The 20,228-nt window shown below is 36.9% G+C and overlaps 1 pseudogene; it reads right to left on the reverse strand.

Moving 5' to 3' along the window:
• Nucleotides 1-18,063: 18,063 nt before the first annotated feature.
• LOC114042646 lies at nt 18,064-19,019 on the reverse strand (annotated as a pseudogene).
• Between the last annotated feature and the right edge of the window lie 1,209 nt (nt 19,020-20,228).

Here is a 20,228-nt window from a genome sequence, read left to right on the forward strand (position 1 = left end):
GAGAAAATATACTCATTAAAGAAATCCAGGAACCATAGTGAAAATAAACATGGTGAAAAGCATTTATATGGTTATTTGTATGTTACTGATGGAAGTCTTCAATTATCTGGACATCTGTCAGAATGTTCTCTCTTATTCCACATCTCTGTCTTTCAATACGTCTCTCTGTCTCTATCTCTCTATCTCTGCATCTCTGCATAGTTGTCTCTCTCTGTCTCTTCCTGACTCTTTTTTCTCTTTTATTTGTCTGCCTGCTTCCCCCGTGTGTCTCTTTATATCTGCATATCCAACTACCTATCTGTGTATCTCTGTCTCTCTCCTCAAAGAACAGCTATTGATTTCTTGATAAAAACAATATTTTAATACATAAAAGGTATGAAATGAAGGAAAAAATATGAGAAATCTCTATCCTGCATTTAATTCTCATAAATTATGAGGAATTATTAGGAAAAATCAAAATACATGGGAATGTTACAAAAGTAGAGGAAAAGTAATTATACCATCCTAAAGTTTGAGATAGATAAAGGAAGGAAAACTAGCAATTGTCAGACATGCATATTAGACTTAGGAAGAGTCAATTCCAGGCAATTTACAGAAAAGATAAATGATCTTTCTGTAGGGAATTTAAACTTGAAAGGAAAGAAAAATCTCAAGAATAAAATTTTGAAAAAACAGGAAGAAAAATTAACACTCATGTATACTTAGATATGAAATATAAGTTTGCAGAAAAGAAAAAAAAGGAGAGATAACTAACGATAAATTCAAAAGCAGATCCTATCTTATAGGAATAGAGTTGAAGGAGTGTCAGCATGTAGTTTGAACTGAGGGAAGCCCAAAAAGCTAAAGACTGTCAAAGGTGTGAATAAGTGCAAAATTTAATTTTATTTATTTTTATTTAATTTATTTGATTTAATTTAATTTTATTTCTTTAATACAAAATTGACTATTTAGGGAAACAAAGGATAATCAAATAAGGAATTGGACTGATTCTCAAGACTGATGAAACAAGTACAATGAATGCCAAGCAAAGGCAGAGCTGTTCAATTTGTATTTTGTTTCTATTTCCTATGAGCAAGAGAATGATCTTTGTGTTGAGAAGAACAGAAAAACTAAGAGTTGATACCAAAGTTAATAAGAACTAGCACACATGTTAGTGGAGAGAATGGAAAAAAGTATTTATGTAGGATCTATTTTTTGCCAAGCACTGTGCTATGCTTCATAAATATTCTTATTTGATTCTCACAACAGCCCTGTGAAGTAGATTCTGCTATTACCCCCATTTTAAAGTTGAGGAAAGAGAGGTAAATAGGGGTTGAATGATTTGCCCAGGGTCATACACTAAGTGTCTATGACTGGATTGGATATCAAGACTTTCTGACTCCAGTCCCAGTGCATTATCCATTTTAACAGAGTTGCCTCTCTATAGTTTGCAAAGTACTTTAAATAGATTGGATCATTTCATCCCCATAATTACCTTGTGACATACGTGGCTTACAAGAAAAACAATTTGACCTTACACTGCATAAAGGGACATAGTATCCAGGCATACCCAGGTGGTCCTCTCTAGTCTACATTTGGAACAACATGTTAAGTCATGGATTGCACACTTTAGCTAGGACATTGATAGGCTAGAGATTCTCCAGAGGAGTTCAGGCAGCATGGAGAAGGACTTTGAAATCTTCCCATATTGAAATTGGTGAAAGTAACTGATGGTGTTCAGTGTAGAAAAGATAAAAGATGGGTGTCAGATCAGGGGTTGAGATTAGGTATCTTCAGTTATCTGCCAGATTAAGATATGGAGGAAGAATTTGGTTCATTTTATTTGTACCCAAAGAGAATAAACCGGAGAAATGGTTAGAAGGTAAGAAGAAACAAACTTAGGTTTGATGTAAGGAAAATATTCCAAAAATTTTGCTATCCAGAAGTGGAAGGGGCTGTCTTAACATGTACTGGATTTCCTCTCACTTAAAGTCTTGAGGGAATGGATAGTTGATCCCTTGTTCAACTCAGACACACAGAGACACAGATACACAGACATAGACACACAGAGACATATATCTCTATTTCTCCATATATCTATATGTGTGTGTGTGTGTGTGTGTGTGTGTATCAGAGGTGTGCAGAGATAGAGAAAGTTTGTTTCTCATTGTATATAAAAATGTGTCTTCTAGGTTGCTATGATCATGGAGAAACCACGTCAGCTCAGAACCTAAATTCACTCATAAGTCAAAAAAAGATAAAACAATGGTACCTACTCCACAGAGCTTTTCTGAGAATAGAAGATAATTCTATAAAGTGTTTTTTAAAACCTTAAAACTAGATAAAAGGGTTCTCTACCATTATTTTAATTAACGCTACTGTTATTGTCTGTTTTATCTTTCACAAATCCCTTAACGTCTTTTACTTCTAGAATATCACAGACCTCAGTTTCCTTGTTGATAAAGGAAATATATTGGACTAGACGATCACTGAGATCCTTTCCATCTCTACATTGATGATTCTGACAATTTTAACCTATATTAATTTAAAAGATACCCGTTAGTCATCATAGCACCACTGTGAAAGGACTTTTTCTGCTGTAGTTAATGAAACTGGTACGTAAGTATAAAGTAAATAAATAAAACCTCATCTTATAGACTTTTAGAGGACTGTAACAAAATCAACTTTTACAATGAGCAACAATGAAGGATTTTCCTTTCACATAATAGAAGGTATATTAAGTGGAAAACAAACAACCAACTTAGAGTCAAAATTTACAGAATTGTGTGTCTCATACATGGCACCTGTGCCGTTTTTGTCATTGATATTATTGAATCAAAAATGTATAGACATAATCTATGACAACCTTTCCACAGATGTATTCACTGTTGGGTCCTCTTGAGTTCCCAAGTCTAGAGAGAACCCTTCTTGGTCTCCAGGGCTCACAAAGTGATTTCTTTTCTACTCTGAAATGCCCAGGTATGGGTGAACAGCACTGTCTTGGAAAGATACTTGATTAGGAGTCTGAAGATTTTGGTTCTAGTATTGTTGGGCATTCACTAATTTCTTCTGTGATTTCATGGAAGTTAATCAATTCTTTTGCACCTCTGTCTCCTCATTTGGAAAATGGGAATAATATTACTTAGGGTATAGAGTTCAAACAATGATTGTAAGGAAAGGGTCAAGAATTAAATGCAATAGACATGAGACTTACCATGATCAGTACAAGATAGTGGGCTTTTACAAGATAATGGATGAGTAGATGCTCCAAGAAACACAACAGAGAAAAGAGGAGAGAGGTGTAACTACACTACAAAGTACTAGTGTGGCAATGTGCTGTAGTAGAAAGAGCTTTAATCTTTGAGTCAAGAGGATATAGATTTAATTCCCACCTCAGACACTTATTACTTGTATAGGTCAGAACAAATCACTTAAGTCAATCAGCTTCAAGTTACTTATCTATAAAAGTGTGAAGGACATAATGGTGGTATTTATTTCAAACAGCTGTTGGGAGATTCAAATGAGAAAATTGAAGTTCTTTCCAAATGTTACATAAATATGAACTATTATCATTTAGGGCAAGGACTCTTTCCCACCTAAATTTTCTTATCAATTCACTCCCAAAAATTTTTATTCCAGTGTCTTGCACACAGTATACCCTTAACATTATGAATATTAATTAATTAACATTAATGAATAAAATAATTGATCAATGTTATTAAATTAGGTCTTTCTTTGGACTACAAAATCACCCATCCCACAAATGGCTCCTTCAGTTACTGAAGAATGACGAACTTGAAAAACTGCAAATAGTGGATAATGGTAGGTGTTTATAGAGGCCATGGATGTTTGAACAAAACTTGCATACATGATCTCATTTGAGACCTAAGACAGCCCTATGAAATAGGTACCACAGGTATAATTACTCACAGTTCATTGATAAGGAAATCAAAGTGAAGTGACTTACCCATGTGGCTAAGTTTGACCTTAAAGTCCCAAGTCTAGGAAACATAGAATTGGATTGGTGAAACTCTTCACTGGTCAGTGGGGCCAAGAGTTCAAAGGCTCCTACTGACAGAGAGGTCACTACTGGCCATTGCTGTGGCATGAATGGAAATAGAGTTACTGATGCGTACTCCTAACCTCCATTCAGTTCAGCCTCAGGAAACACAAAAGAAAGTATGAGTGAGTGAATGAATCAAGGAATTTGATCCACCAGATCATTCCCTAGCACTGAGTACTACAGTGGCATGTCTCAATGTCAGTAGGTGAAGTGATGGAAGACAGGGACATTATGCAGACCTGGAAGCCTTGCCCCCCTTGGGAGATGGTGCTCCCTTGGAGATACTTGGCAGCTCTTACTGCCAACTCATGATCAAAACAAACCATTAAATTCTGCTCTTACCATTGGGGGAAAAACTTTTTCTCATGGGTACTTGGTCATTATTACTTTCTTGTTAGTAAAGTGAGGTAAGAAGGGACTTGCACAAGGCCATTGCCAAAAGTTGGATTCTAGTCCTGCTTCTACCGTTTCTTAGTTAGGTGACATTGATAAGTCATTGAATATCTCCAAGTCTCAATTTCTTCTTTGAAATAGGTATAATAATTTCAGATGTGAAAACAATCAAAAGGTTTGGTGAAGATGAAATGTCACCCTGAACAGGAAAGAGATGTGGTTTATTTAAAAAGTTTTCCACAAAATAAAGAGTAAAAAAAAAAAACTTTCAAAAAAATAGAAGAAAAAAAGGCATAGTGGGAGGAACACCGGCCCTGGATTCAGGAGGAATTGAGTTCAAATCTGGTCTCAAACACAGAACATTTACTACCTTTGTGATCCTGGGCAAGTCACTTAACCCCATTGCCTAGCCAAAATAAATAAATTAAAAAATAAACTCACATGATAAGGCGGTAAAAAAAATACTGAACTAGGTATTAGAAAATCTGGGATGGAATTGAAGGTCTCTGTGAAACTTTAAGCAAGTCACTTTTCCTGGATGAACCTTGATTTCCTCATTTGTAACATCCAAAAAAGCATATCTTTATGCTTTAATTCTCATGACTATTGTCAGGATAGCAAATTATAAATGATTTTCTTATTATCTAAATTTTGTTATTCTTTGTAAAAATTGGCTCAGAGCTCCCAATTTACCTATTTCCTCAAATTGCATCTGATCCTGTCCCTCTTTGCTTCTTATCTCTGAGGACACATACCCTTAAGTTTCTAGTTCAATGGTAAGTAGGGAAATGTTGTAGTAATCATTTGTCAAGGTTGAAGTAGAACCTTTGACAAGCTCCATCCTGCTATTCTTGAGGATAAGATGCAGAGAAAGACAATGAAGAGCCTAGAGTGGCAGATTCAGAATTTTTTGAAGACTTATATTCAAGAAAGATTCAGTGGTGGCTCATTGTCATCTTGGAAGTTGGTCTCTTCTTAGCCCTTTCCTGCTGTATGTCCCCCACAATGCAAAGCCAGATTTTATTTACTGTCTATATATTTTATGCTCACTTATATGTGTATATTAATTTTCATCCAATAAAATTAGTTTCCTCGTGGACAGACACTACAAGATTTTTCTCTTGGTATACCCAGAGCCTACACTGGGCCTTACTTAAAGTAATGACCTAATGAATTATTGTGGATTTCAATTGATTTTTCACATATTTGAATAAACCCATATTGGCATCCTTATCAAATTTCCAGAAAAAAATCTACTATAAATTGTGCATTTATTAATCACTTGCTCTGGGACAAGCACAGTGTTAAGTGTTGGGGATACAATAGCAACAAGGGCAAAAACACATTTTAGCACATTTTCAGATGACTCATATTGAGGAAGGTTAGCTGCCATTTTGGGGGAATCATAGATTTAGGATCCCAAAAGATCTCAACAGAATAGAAAGTTGGGAAGACTCAATAAGTTAAAAATGAACATTAGTGTAAATTTCTACATGCATTCAAAATATCATCTCTTTCAACATAAGTGATATTGCAAACTACAACGAAGATAAATATGACCTTTGTATAGTACTTTAAGTTTACCGATTTGTTTATATACATTGTGCTATTTGAGAGGGGAAAAGCTCATGCTATCTTCGACTACATAAAAAGGCATAATGTATAAAATGGAGGAGAATGTTGCATCACTTTATGGTGTAGGTAGACCACACCAGCAATACTGATTTAACTTAGAGTAGCTACATTTTAGGATGATATAGAGAAAATGAAACACATGTACAGAGAGTTGTCTAGAATGGTAACGTAATAACGTCTACACCATATGAAGGTTAATGGAAAGAAAGGAAGATGGTGAACACAGACTTATGGGTGGCATGACAGGTATTACGTATGTGGATGGTTGTCATGTGCAAGAGGGACTAGATTTGGATTTGTTAACATTTGTGAACGTTATTACGTATTTTTTTTCTTTTTGTATCTCCAAGTACTTTTATTAAAAAAAATATTCTGACCCTAAAAAATGTCAATCAATGCAAGCATTTCCATAAACATAAAACAAGAGAAGAAGAGGATTGTGTATGTAGCCACCAAACTGAACCGTGTATAACTTGCTTCTCCCTCAAGGTACAAAACAATTTCCTTTCAAAACTGTCTTACTTGCCTCTTTCCTATCAATGTTCCTTCTGTTCTCATCTGTGTACTTTTGCAAACATTTCCCTGACCCTATTATGTTAGAGTAGCATGCCTAGCAGTAGTATCACTGAGTCAAAGGTTATGCATGTATGTCCAGGTTAATGACTTTCCAGGATAGCTTGATCAATTCACAATTCTACCAACATTGTATTAGTATGCTTTGTTTTTCCACAGCACCATTGTCAATTTCAATTTTCCTTTTTTTGCCTACCTGATGAGTAAGAAGTAAAAAGTCAGAGTTGATTTGACGTACATGTCTCTAAGTATTAGTGATTTAGAACATTTTTGTATGCCAATTGTAAACTTAAATTTCTTTTACAAGAGTTTTTTCATGTACTTTAGTCAATTTTTATTGGGGAATGAATCTTATCCTTATATATTTCAATCAGTTCCTCATGTCTCAAACATGAGACCTTTATCAGAGAAATTGTTACAAAGATTTTATTCCCATTTAACTGTTTCCTTTGTAATTTTAAGTGTTAGTTCTGTGTAAAAACTTCAATTTTATTTAATCAAAATTTGTCCAGTTTATCTTCTGTGATCCTCCCTTTCCCTCATTTGGTCATGACCTTTTCCTCTATCCATAGCTTTAAGAAGTTTTACTTTCTGCATCCTTTATTTATTGTGTGGCCAGTAATATTAAAATCATGTATCCGTTTGGAATTCATATTGGTATGTGGTACGATACCTTGGCCTAAAGCTCGTTTTTGCCATGATGCTTTTTATTTTTTCAGGCAGATTTTATCAGATGGTGTGTTCTTTTCCCAGGAGTTGTTAGTCTTTTGGGCTTATTGAATATTATGTTGCTAAATCATTTTGCTTTTGTATGTTGTTAGCCTAATCCAGTACACTGTTTCACTTTTGTTAATCATAACAAACATTTTTATGATGATACCTTTACAGTATAATTTGAGATTTGGTACTCTCAGCCTACCTTCCTTTTCACATTTTTCCTTTATTTATCTTAAAATTATGGACCATTTGTTCCTCAAAAAGAGTGTTGTCATTTTTTTCAAGCTCTAAACTTTAGCAATTTGGTTTGGCATGGCACTGAGTAAATAAATTAAGTTGTGTAAGGTTGGGTGTGGCTCAAAATTAGTCAATTAATACCTCTGCATGTATTCATGTTTGAAATTATTAATATAAAGGGTATTGTGTAGTTATATTCTTATATTGTGAGTATGTCTTTGTAGGTACACTTCCACATATTTTATAGATTCTATAGTTATTTTAATTAACTTCATCTATTCCTTCATACTTGATTTCAATGGTATTCTACAATAAGTTTGATAATTTATATTTTTAAATACCCTACTACTTCACTGATGTTGTTGTTTAATTAATTTTAGTTGACTTTTATGGGTCTTTAAATAGAATACCAAATCATCTGCAAAAAGTGTTGTTTCACTTTTGTCTGTGCTTATTCCTTCCATTTCCCATTTCTTGTCACATGGCTATAGCTAGCATTTCATTCACTATGCCAAGTAATACTCGAGCCTTCCTTCAACCTAGATCTTTTTGGAAAGACATTTAGTATATCCATATTACATATAATTCTTGAGGGTGAAAATCAAGATAGTGGAGAAATAAGATAAAGTATAGCTCAGCTTCCCAAATCAAACCCCTTCACAAATATCTAATAAACAAACAGACAAAAAAAACAACATAAGATTCCTGATCAAGAAATCCAAGAAAAAAAAAAAAAGAAACAGAGTGAATCATTTTCCAACCCAGGGCAAGACAGGAAAACAGTCAGAGAGCAGAGGTGTATAAACAGTGCTGATGAGATGTGGCCAGGATTACACCAGGCAATTCATTATAACTCCCAAGAACTGAAACAGGACCGAGGTTGTGCACCAGGAAATGAAAAACCAAGAAGGAAGAGGTTCCAGTGGCTCCTCAAATTGGTGCATGTTTTAGGAAAGGGTGCTATCTGGCAGCTCTGGTGCTTAGTTAGCATCCACTTCTGGGTCATCTATCAGGGCTGGACTGAGGAAGGGACTTCCACAAAGGGGTGGTGGAGGGTAGAGTCATGGGGTTGAGGCTGTTTGCTGAGCAAGGAACCCATTCAGAACAAATAATAGCTTTGTGGCTCTGAACGAGGAGCAGAACAGAACTCATTTTTATCTTTTAGCCCATGATGAAATATTGAGTGGAATAATAATAAAAATTAATAATAATAATAGCAATAATCCCAGAACAAAGAGGGTTCGGCAGTTCTGTCACTCTAAATGTGCAAAGCTTCTTAGCTGGCTGATAGATGCTAAGTCCAACCACAGTGTACTAGAAGTTCCAACCAGGAACAAGCCCACAAGCATAGCATTTAGACCCAAAACTGAATCACACACATGCAGATATAAGAATATGTCAACAGAGACCAGATTGGATCACATCGCTTTAGGAACACTGAAAATATCCGATACCCAGCATGAGATGTTCCTAACATTCTGAAATAACACAATACTCAATGCCTCAAGAAAATAGCAAAGGGACTCAGAGGACAAAAACTCAGATGTAACCCCTAGAAATGCACAAATCCTAGCCTTAATATAAATTGCAAAGTCAGAGAACAGTTTTAAGCAATGAGCAAACAAAAAAAATAATAATCTCCCCGAAAGAACTCTAGTAGTGACAGAAAATTTTGAGACGCAACCCAAGAAGGAAAATGACCCAAAATATTTACCAGCAAAGCTTTAAAGAAAAACACACTTTAAGCATAAATTCAATTCCTGGAAGAGATAAAAACAAAGTTTTTTAAGCTAAAATATTTTTTTAAAAATCAAATGGGTATGCCAAAGGGAAAAAAAATGAAAAAGACTTGAGAATAATTAAAAAATGTAGAAAGAGAATAAACAGCTTAGAAAAAGATGTATAAAATCTTACTTCAAAAATAACACCATGAAAATTAGCACTGACAATTTATAGTAACTATGTGAGACATCAAGAAATATTAGAAATAAAATCAAAATACTAGAAAAAATAGAAGGAAATTTGTTATATTAAAAAACCTAATGACTGGGAAAATATGGAATAGAAAAAAATTGAATAATAACTGGACAACTTGAGAATGCTATGACTGAAAAAACTGGCCTGCCATAATATTTCAAGAAATCATAATAATAAAAACCAAGATCTCTTAAATGCAAGCAGCAAAGTAAAACTACCAAGAATCTACTAGTCAGTAGAAAGAAACCCCTTGAAAGAAACACCAAAATGAAAAATCCTCCCTTGAAAGAAATCCCAAAATGAAAAACCCTACAAATATTATACTCAAAACCCAGAGTTTCCATATCAAAGTAAAAAATAATACAAAAAAAACAAGCACTGAGTATTCACACAGTACACTGTCAAGATCAGGACCACAGAAGATTTTACAACTACTACTACAAAACAGAAAAGGGTTTGGAATATGATTCTCCAAAAGGCAAAAAATAAAGATTTATGGCATAATAAGTAATAATCTACAGAGCAAAAATGCGTAAAATGCTACAGCAGAAAACTGAATTTTAATGAATTATAAAACCTTTAATTATTTCTGATGAAAAAAAACTACAAAGAAACTTTGAAATACAAAAATAGGAGACAAGAGATGTATAAAAAGGAAAACATGAGTGAGGAATGATAAGGGACTAAAGAAGGCTAAATGTTTATATCCTAATATGGAGAGATGATACATATATCTCTTGAGCATTCTATCAGCATCAGGGGTCATAGGAGAAGTCTACTTGAACAGTGGGCTCAGGAGTTGTTCTGCTATGTTTAGATTATCTTAAAAGAAAAATGGAAAGGGAGGGGAAGAGGAATACATTGAAAGAAAAAAGAGGAGAAAGGTGGACATTTTCTCCCATAATTGGAGTGTACAAATTGAAGTCTATATAATAGAGGAGGATTAGGAGGAAGAGTTAACATTTGAACCTCATTCTCATCAAAGAAGGAAAGAAGAAAGAGAAGAAAGAGAAGAAAGAGAGAAAGAGAGAGACAGAGACAGAGAGAGAGAGACAGAGAGTGCAAGAGAGAGAGAGATTTTCAGAAAGGAGGATAATGGGGTGAAGGGAAGGGGGTGGAATAAGATGAAGAATAGATAAAAAGGAGGGATTTGTTGTTTTGTTGAATAGTCATGTCCAACTCTTTGTGACTCCTCTTAGGGTTTTCTTTGTAAAGATACTGGAGTGGTTTGCCATTTCCTTCTCCAGCTCATTTTACAAATCAGGAAAGTGAGGCAAAGAGTTAAATGACTTGCCCAGAATTACACATTTTGAAAGTGTCTGAGACTGGATTTGAGTTCAAGTCTTCCTACCTCCAGGGCTGGCAATGTATCCACTGTGCCATATGCAAAACATTGCCATTTTCTTTAGTGAAATTTAATTATAAGTTAAATTAATTATTTATTGTTATATCCTTAGTTCTTTGAATCATTAATTATTTAGTGTTAGGTTATTGAGTCTTCAATAAATGATAATGTTTTCATTAAACATCCTTGATTACATTTCAGTAAGTAAAATGATGTCTTTAGTATTTCTTTTTTTCCCTACATTTTTGTAAGGTTTGTATACCCTAAAGTATATTAATTTTTGTAAAGGTGTCATACATTGTTCATAACATATGTGTGTTTGTGTGTCTGTGTATACTCCTTTCTACTCCCATGCACTAATGACCAGAAAATTATTTCACCAATTTTTTTTGTCCATTACATTCAATTTAATTTTATCTTCAGTTCCAATTCTCTCCTTTTCTACTTTCCCACACACAGAGAAAACAAGAAACACAATACCTACATGAAATTATGCAAAACATATATCTGTAGTAGCCATGATCCCCCAAAAAGGAAAAAAAAGAAAAAGAAAGAGAAAAAACCTTGCCACTTTGACTAGAAGGTTTGGGTGTGTGAATTCTTTCCAGGCAGATGCTGCCCTCTACCCTAACAGTGTGGGGTTCCCAGCAACCCCAAACCACACTAGTAGAATTGTAAATTGATCCTACCAAAATGAAACACAATATGGAATTATATCTAGATTCACTAAATTATCAAAAGTAAACTTCAAAAGAAAGAACATCCATAGGTATAATCACATTTTAGCAGCACTTCTGTGGTATCAAAGAACTTAAAATAAAGTGGGCACCCATTAATTGGAAAAAGAGATGCAGCCATAGCATAATGAACAGAGAGCTGACCTTGGAGCCAGGAAGTCCTAGGTCTAATTCCTTACTCTTTACACATTCTATATGATTCAAGGTAACTCATTGAAACTTTCTAGGAAACTCTCTAAGAATATAAGACTATAAGTTGCAGACTAGGTCATTCAATATTATCAATCAATAAACATGTTTTAATAGCCTACTATGTCCAAAGCACTGTTCTAAATGCCACAGGGAGGTAAGAAAATGGAGGATTAGGATAGAACAAGGGCAACAGAGAATTGGGAGATTGAGAGTAGCCACAAGGAAAGGCCAGCAAATGAGATCATCGCTTCAGGTTAAAGTCAGAGATTTGGCCATTTGTGAAAGCCCAGGGCCTTTCCCTTCTGGAGTCCAGATCCCAACTCTGTCATTCCCCCCCTCAAACAAATGGGACACAAATTCTTTTGTGGTAATGGTGAAGGTCTTGGCTTCTGAAACTGCTTCCTGCTGGCAAGGGGCATAGATCTGTCCCTGCCTTGAGGGGGTCCCAAAGAAGAGGTTGACTGGAACCGAGCTCAGGTTGCATCCAGGGAGCCATGGGGGAACATTGGCTGGTACCTTCTGTTTGCTATCAATTGTAGGTGAATGGCCTGTAGTCTGGAAGACACAAATCTGACAGAAAAGACTGCAGGGCCTAGATATGACAAGATAAAACATCCTTAGCTCTATTTAGATTCAGATAATTCAGTTTTCCAAGCATGCAGTATCAAAGCCATCTCATAGCCAGACTCAGGAATAGCCAGGTGGATAGCATTCCTTTTCAAAGAATATAACAGAGAAGCTGAGCCAGGAGGATCCCGACTTAGAGTGAAGCTAAAATTGTCCTCTCAGCTTTTCCCAATGCTGACTTCCCACCAGTATCAAATTCTCTGAGTAGCTTGTGGTATTGTGGTATTTCCCTCAGATGGTGGATTACTGATTATTGATGGATTATTATGATCTACCAGACAACTCAAAATAAAATCCTAAGAACTTTTACCTCACACAGCAAGATTCACTAATTACAGGTCAGGAAAAAAATAAACTGTTCCCAGATTTACATCTCAGATTTGAATTTGTCTTGGTCTAAAAAAGCCAATCATTAGAGATTTCTATATACTTGAAAATTCTAAGCAAGCCAAAACCCAAACAAACTTTTTGGCTATTTTACACATTAAAACAATCACCAACAGTAGTCAAATTATTTTAGCGGTAACCAATTTATGAAAAGTTGTTTGACAAAATTGATACAACAAATTCACCAAACGAAACTTGAAACAAACCCATTACCAATCTGGTGACTTCAGTTTTGTTAAATGCATTTCCAAATCACTCCACACAAAGAATCAACATCTCATCATCAACAGTTAAAATCAGAACCTTGACTCGGATTCTTTAACTCTAGCCACTGCTCAGATTGTTATGATCTAGCCAATAGCTTACTAATATTCAGACTCCTTAAGAGTCTACCCAATATGACAGATGTTCTAATAAACCTTGTCTTTGGCTGAAAGAAGCCTGGGGTCGAATTCTTTCAGGGAAGACCTGAGTGTTCTCATTTTGGGGTTCTAGAACCCCTAAATCTCTAAACCTCATCATTTTGGTGGTCCATACAGGGAAACTACCTAACCCCAAATTCTTCCCAAGCCAAGACTGGAAGGTATGTAAGCCTCCCCCCACCCTTTTCTTGATTTGCCGTTGGGGTCACTCTCCAAGTGTCAAGGCTTGGAGGTGCTTTTTGGACAGACAGTTACAAGGCTTTCTCACACTTAACCTGACACTCCAAGGCTCCCAGTCCACTGGGTCAGTTCAAGGCCGTGGACCTGGGTACACCTTCGGCAGCATAGAGGACAAGAATGGACATCCTATCTGGAAGTGTATGTACTTTAGTACATAGATACAAAAGTACAGTACATTAGAGTACTGTATTTTTTCATGCTTTGCAATCCATGTGCATAATGGCATGTGAGGATTTACAGATAAAGCAAAAAGTAAGTGCTGGATTATGTCCCGATAGAGTTACAGTTATCTGGAAACAGTGATATTATGTGAACAACAGGCCAGACACCAAAGGTCCAGAGGGAAAAACTGATTGTTTTTTGGGTTGGAGGGTGCAGGAAATCAGGGTGAAATGACTTGTCCAGGGTTACACATTTAGTAAGTGTCTAAGACTGGATTTTAACTCAGGTCCTCCTGAGTCCAGGGGTGGTGCTCTATCTGCTGTGCAACGTAACTGGTCCTCCAAGAGGAATTATTGAGAGGGATAGAGGGAGAGAATCACAGAATCTTAGAGTCAGATGATATCTCAGATATCATCAAATCTAATCTATGCCTGAAAAGGAATATTCTCTATACCACACCCAATAAAAGGATAATGCACCTGAACACCTATAGTGAAGGATTATTCAATGTAGGCTGCCAGTTGTGAAGTGCTCCATTTGTTAGGAAATGTTTTCCTTGCTTCATGTCAAAATATGCCTCTGAACATTCCAGCCATTCATCCCTGCTCTGCCTACTAGTGCTCAGCAAAATGTGCCTAATCTCTCTTCCAGGAGATACATCTTCAAATACTTCACCCAGCCATGTTGAAATTTTCATTCACCTAAATAAACATACTCATTTTTTAAATTATCCCTTATTTTTTTTGTTAATTTGGTTAGGCAATGGGTTTAAGTGACTTGCCAAACTTCACACAGCTCGTAAGAAGTGTTATATGTCTGATTCTGGAGTTGAACTCAGGTCCTACTGAATCCAGGGCTGGTACTGTAACCACTAAACAACCTAACTGTCCCAAACAAGCACATCTAAATTCATTTTCATTTATTTATTTATTTTTAGTGAGGCAATTGGGGTTACATGACTTGCTTAGAGTCACACAGCTAGGAAGTATTATATGTCTGAAGTCAGATTTGAACTCAAGTCCTCCTGACTCCAGGGTCAGTGCTCTATCCATTGTGCCACCTAGCTGCCCCAATTTTCCCATATATGGAAACATCTTCAGTAAATCTCAGCTTTACATGTTCCAGGTATCAATGTCCTTACTAAAATATGACAACCAGGACTGAAGAAAATACTCAGGTGCACTCTGAAAGGGGCCAGCTAGGTGCTTCAATGGATAAAACACTCAGCTTGGAGTCAGGAAGATCTGAGTTCAAATCCAGCCTCATACATTTATGCACTATGTAGCACTGGGAAATTCACTTACGCTCTATTTGCCTTAGTTCCTCATCTATAACATGAGAACACACTGGAAAATAAATGGTAAACTACTTCGTCGCTTTGAAAAAAAAACAACAAAAAATGTATACAAAAACATTTGTTTTTCTGGAGAGCTGATCTTAAGCATTTACTAGCTTATTTCTGTTTTAGGGACTGCTTTATAAGCAAATGCCATTAATAGCAACGCTATATCTTCCAATCAACTCAGTGACTTTGCTATTGAAGTAATAAACTGTTCAAAAATTAGATAGCTAATTTTCCTCTTTTTTAGGAAAATTACTACAATTACTGTCTTGGATTTAGAGGGGTGTGTGTGTGTGTGACAGAGAGAGAGAGACAGAGAGACAGAGAGCATGTGCACACACCTCTAGATGGTGCCATGGATAGAGCACTGGATTTGGAATCAAGATGAGTCATCTTCATGAATTCAGATAGAGCTTCAGTCACTTACGAGATGTCTGATCCTGGGCAAGTCTCTTAAGCCTGTTTGCTTAACTTCTTCACCTGTGAAATGAGCTGGAGAAGGAAATGGGAAACCACTCCAGTATCTTTGCCAAGAAAACCCCAACATGGGGTCACAAAGAATCAGACACAATACCAACAACAAGACAATACACATGCATTATTCATTCCAAATAATAATCTTCTAAGGTAGGGGATACTATTAAGGCCCTTTAAATACAAGGAAACTGAGAAAGGGACTTGCCAAGGGGTATACAACATGAAAGTGTCTAAGACAATATAAATTCGAGTCTCTCCTGACTCCAAATCTATGGCACTTTCTACTACATACTGTTACTTTTGATAAAGTTTGGATCATACTTCTGTAGGCATAAGAAAAATAGCCTGTTAGGGGCGGAACCAAAATGGCAGAGTAAAAGCTGTGACTTGCTTGAGCTCTCCCCCAAACCCCTCTAAATACCTATAAAAATGTCTCTAAAGAGATTCTAAAGCAGCAGAACCCACAGAAAGACAGAGTGAAACAAATTTCCAGCCCAAGACATCCTGGAAGATGGATCAGACAGCTATATTATGTCACGCGGGGGGCAAGAACAGTTTGGCATGGGCACAGGCAAGGCAGGTTTCAGTGAACCTGGAGCAGGCCTCAGAGGACTGAATCAGGGGCACCTGTGGTGGTTTCCAGATGTCTCAACCCACAAATGTCACAGACAACTTAGAAGGCCATTAGGAAAATTCTGTGTTTGCAATGAGAGAGAGAAACATGGTCCCAATCTCATCTCCCAAGCATGTCCTTGGGACAGCAGCTACTTCTGGAACTTCCAACCCACAGACTGAGGGGAAATCAGGAATCAAGTGGCTGATCAGAGGGGGATTGCAGGGATCTCTCTGCTGGTGCAGGATTCTCTTGCTTTGCCCGTGCTTGGATCTGGGTCACAGTTCAGGGTGGCAGTCCTGGGGCAAGGAAGAGGGCTGGCATGGTCAAGCTTGTAGTGGTGGTAGAGAGGAAATACTCCTCACAGTTACAAGGCAGAAAAGAGTGCTTGTGTCCACTCATAGACCAGAGCACAGGCAAGGAAAGGAGTAAACATCTTGCCCCTTATAATACCACCTTTGAGGAACTGCAAATTTACAATCCGTAGAAGTATCTCTGAAAACAGCTGCACAAAACCCCGGAAGCTTGGGACAGCACATTCTCCACACTGAAAGCAGACCCCAATCAGGATAACACAAGATTTAGCAGCTTCTACATTAAGGGATCAGAGGGCATGGAATATAATATTCCAGAGGGCAAAGGAAATAAGATTACAACCAAGAATCCCCTATCCAGCAAAACTGAGTATAATCCTTTGGGGGAAAAATGGTCACTCAATGAAATAGGGGACTTTCAAGCATTCTGGATGAAAAGACCCGAGCTGAAAAGAAAATTTGACTTTCAAATACAAGACTCAAGTGAAACATAAAGAGATAAACAGGAAAGAGAAATCATAAGACACTTAAGGTTGTACTGTTTACATTCCTGCATGGAAAGATGATATTTGTAACCCATGAGATCTTTGTCAATATTAGGGTAGTTGGAGGGAAAAAAAGGATATGTATATATATATGAATGTGTAGATAGATTAGATAGATAGATAGATAGATAGATAGATAGATAGATAGATAGATAGATAGATAGATAGATAGATAGATAGATAGAGGGCACAGGGTGAGTTGAAGATGAAGGGGTGATATCTGAAGAGTAAAAGTAAGAGGTGAGAGAGGATTATACTGTGAAAAGGGGAATGGGAGAGGTACAATGGGGTAAATTATCATACATGAAACAGACAAGAAAAGGCTTTTCTAGTGGAGGGGAAATGGGGGAAGGTGAGAGGAAAGGAATGCATCTCATTCTCATAGGATTTGGCTTAAGAAGGGAATAACATACACACTCAATTGGGTTTGGAAATCTATCTTACCCTACAGGAAAATGTGGGGAGAAGGGGACAAGAGAGTAGAGAGATGATAGAGGAGAAAGCAGATTGGGGGTGGGGGTAATCAGAAGCAAACACTTCTGAGGAGGGACAAGGTCAAAAGAGAGAATAGAATAAATGAGTGGCAGGATAGGATGAAGGGAAATATACTTAGATTTCACAACATGACTACTATGGGAGTATTTTGGATGACTGCATATGTATAACCAGTATCAAGTTGCTTGCCTTTTCAATGAGGTTGGGTAGGGACGGAGAAGGGGAGAAAATTTGGAACCCAAAGTTTTAAAAACACATGTTAAAAAATTGTTTTCACATTCAAATGGGAAATAAGAAATACAGGAAATGGCATTTAGAAATCTATCCTACCATACAGGAAAATAGGAGGGGAAGGGGATAAGAAAAGGGTGGGGGAGAGATAGAAGGGAGGGCATACTAGGGGAAGGAGTATACAAAATGCATGCCATCTTGGGGTGGGGGAGTGATGAGATGGGGAGAAAATTTGGAACTCAAAATCTTGTGGAAGTGAATGTTGAAAACTAAAAATAAATAAATTTTAAAAAAAAAGGAAAATGCCCTGATTTGGGGTCTGGATCCCACAGTGAAGAGGTACAGATTAGATCTTTCCCTCTATGAAAAAAGATGATCCAGTTGAAGTCTTTGTCCCCTCACAGATTTCCTAAAGGCATTCTTGACCTCTTTGTTTCTCAGACTATAGACCAGAGGGTTCAACATGGGGATGACCATGGTGTAGAACACTGACACCCCTTTGTCTGAGTCCATGGAATGGCTTGAGCTGGGTTGGAAGTACATGAAGATGATTGTCCCATAAAATATGGAAACTGCTGTAAAATGGGAAGCACAGGTGGAGAAGGCTTTCTGGCGGCCTTCAGTAGAATGGATCTTCAGGATGGTGATGAAGATTAACAAATAAGAGGTAAAGATGACAAGAAATAGGAAAACATCAGTGAATGACCCTAAGATAAAGAATACTAACTCAGTGATATGAGTGTCAGAGCAAGAGGGAACTAAGAGAGGGGGATCATCACAGAAAAAGTGATGGACTGTGATGGACCTACAAAATGAAAGGCTAAACATGTTTCCTATGACTATGGAAGAGGCCAGAAAGCCACAGATGTAAGCACTACTGGCCTGATGTGCACATACAGTTGATGTCATGATTGTGGAATAATATAAGGGTTTACAAATAACACCATAGAGATCATAAGCCATGGGGGTAAAAAGGAAAATTTCTGTAGAAATAAAAGCTCCAAAGAAGAAAAACTGTATAGCACATCCATTATAGGATATAACCTTGTCTCCTGTGAGGAGCCCAGCATCACCTTGGGTGTAATAGCTGAGGAGTAGCCAAAATCCACCTGAGAGAGGTTACTGAGGAAGAAGTACATGGGGGTGTGGAGGCAGGATTCACTGGAGATCAGAGCTACTATACCCAGCTTCCCTACCAAGGTAATGAGATAGATGAAGGCGAATATTATGAAGAGAGGAACCTGAAGCTCTGGGGCATCTGTTAATCCTGTAAGGATGAACTCATTCACTTCAGATCTGTTCTCCATGGACGTCATTTGAGAGTGATGCCATTCACCTGCAACAGAAGAGAAACTATCAGAAAAATCTACTCTGCATGATGAATGACTCCAAGACATAAAACATGGTCAGAGACTTATCTTCTGTGAGGGCTAGAAATAAGCAATTAAGGGGAAAAGAACATCTAGGTAGTTATCACAGCTGTTACTCTAGATCCCCCAAATTCACTCATCCATATTCTCATAAAAAGAGAGAGTTATTCATGTATTAGTTGTTATTTTGTTTAATCGATTACAAATTTAACCATCCCCAGAGTTACATTTCCCACTTCAGGAAAGGGAAATACCTTTTTTCTCTGGCAAAAATCAGCAAGGGGGAGGGATTACTGTTGACCAGAGTTAGAGAACTAGATCTTTTCTTATGCATATGCTTCACTCTGATAAAGAAGAGAGAAAAAAAGAATAAAGTAGAAGAGTGAGGGACCAAATAAAATGAAAGCTAAAAAACTGCAAGAAGGGAGGAGAGGATCAAAGAAACTTGGCCAAGAGTGCATTAGGATCCTGCTTACTCCTATAATCATTGCAACTTTAAGGTTTATGCAATAGACTGAAGTCACTAGTTCCTAAGTAGGAACAGTTGTCACTGGATATAAGTTGCATAGTTGTGAGAATCATCTATGTAAAAGAACAGTGGTAGGACATTTAACTACAAATGGATTACTTCTAAATTTGTTTCCTTCCCACAACCTTTCCCTTTTTTAATTCTCCACCACTGCCACTCTGAAAACAGAAGGTGGCTACAAACAGGGATATTTGTCCTTTCATTCACTATGGTTTTTTTTTTGGTCCCATGTAAATCATCAATTTTGGGGTTAGTCTGTTTCAAGTGTGAGCTAAAATGTCACTCACAGGAAGCCATTCTTGATTCATTGATTCAATTTCAGTGCCTTTTATCTTTTGATTATTTGTCATTTATCCTGGCTATACCTTGTTTGTAAACTGATATTGGCATATTATTTGCATACACTTTATGGACTCCTTGACTGCAAGGACTGTGTTTTAGCTTTCTTTGTATTCTAAATGCTTAGCATGTTACTGGATACATAGTAAGTACTTAATAAATGTTTATTGACTCATTGATTGTCCACTGGTAACTTTCAATGCCGGACCTAAGCTATATTGGCCTTTAGGCATGAGACAACCATATAAGCCATTTCCAGACACCACTTTAATCCTTTTTAATTTTTT

Source organism: Vombatus ursinus, unplaced genomic scaffold (genome assembly GCF_900497805.2).
Source record: "Vombatus ursinus unplaced genomic scaffold, bare-nosed wombat genome assembly UNPS02014662.1, whole genome shotgun sequence".
NCBI classification, from domain to species: domain Eukaryota; kingdom Metazoa; phylum Chordata; class Mammalia; order Diprotodontia; family Vombatidae; genus Vombatus; species Vombatus ursinus.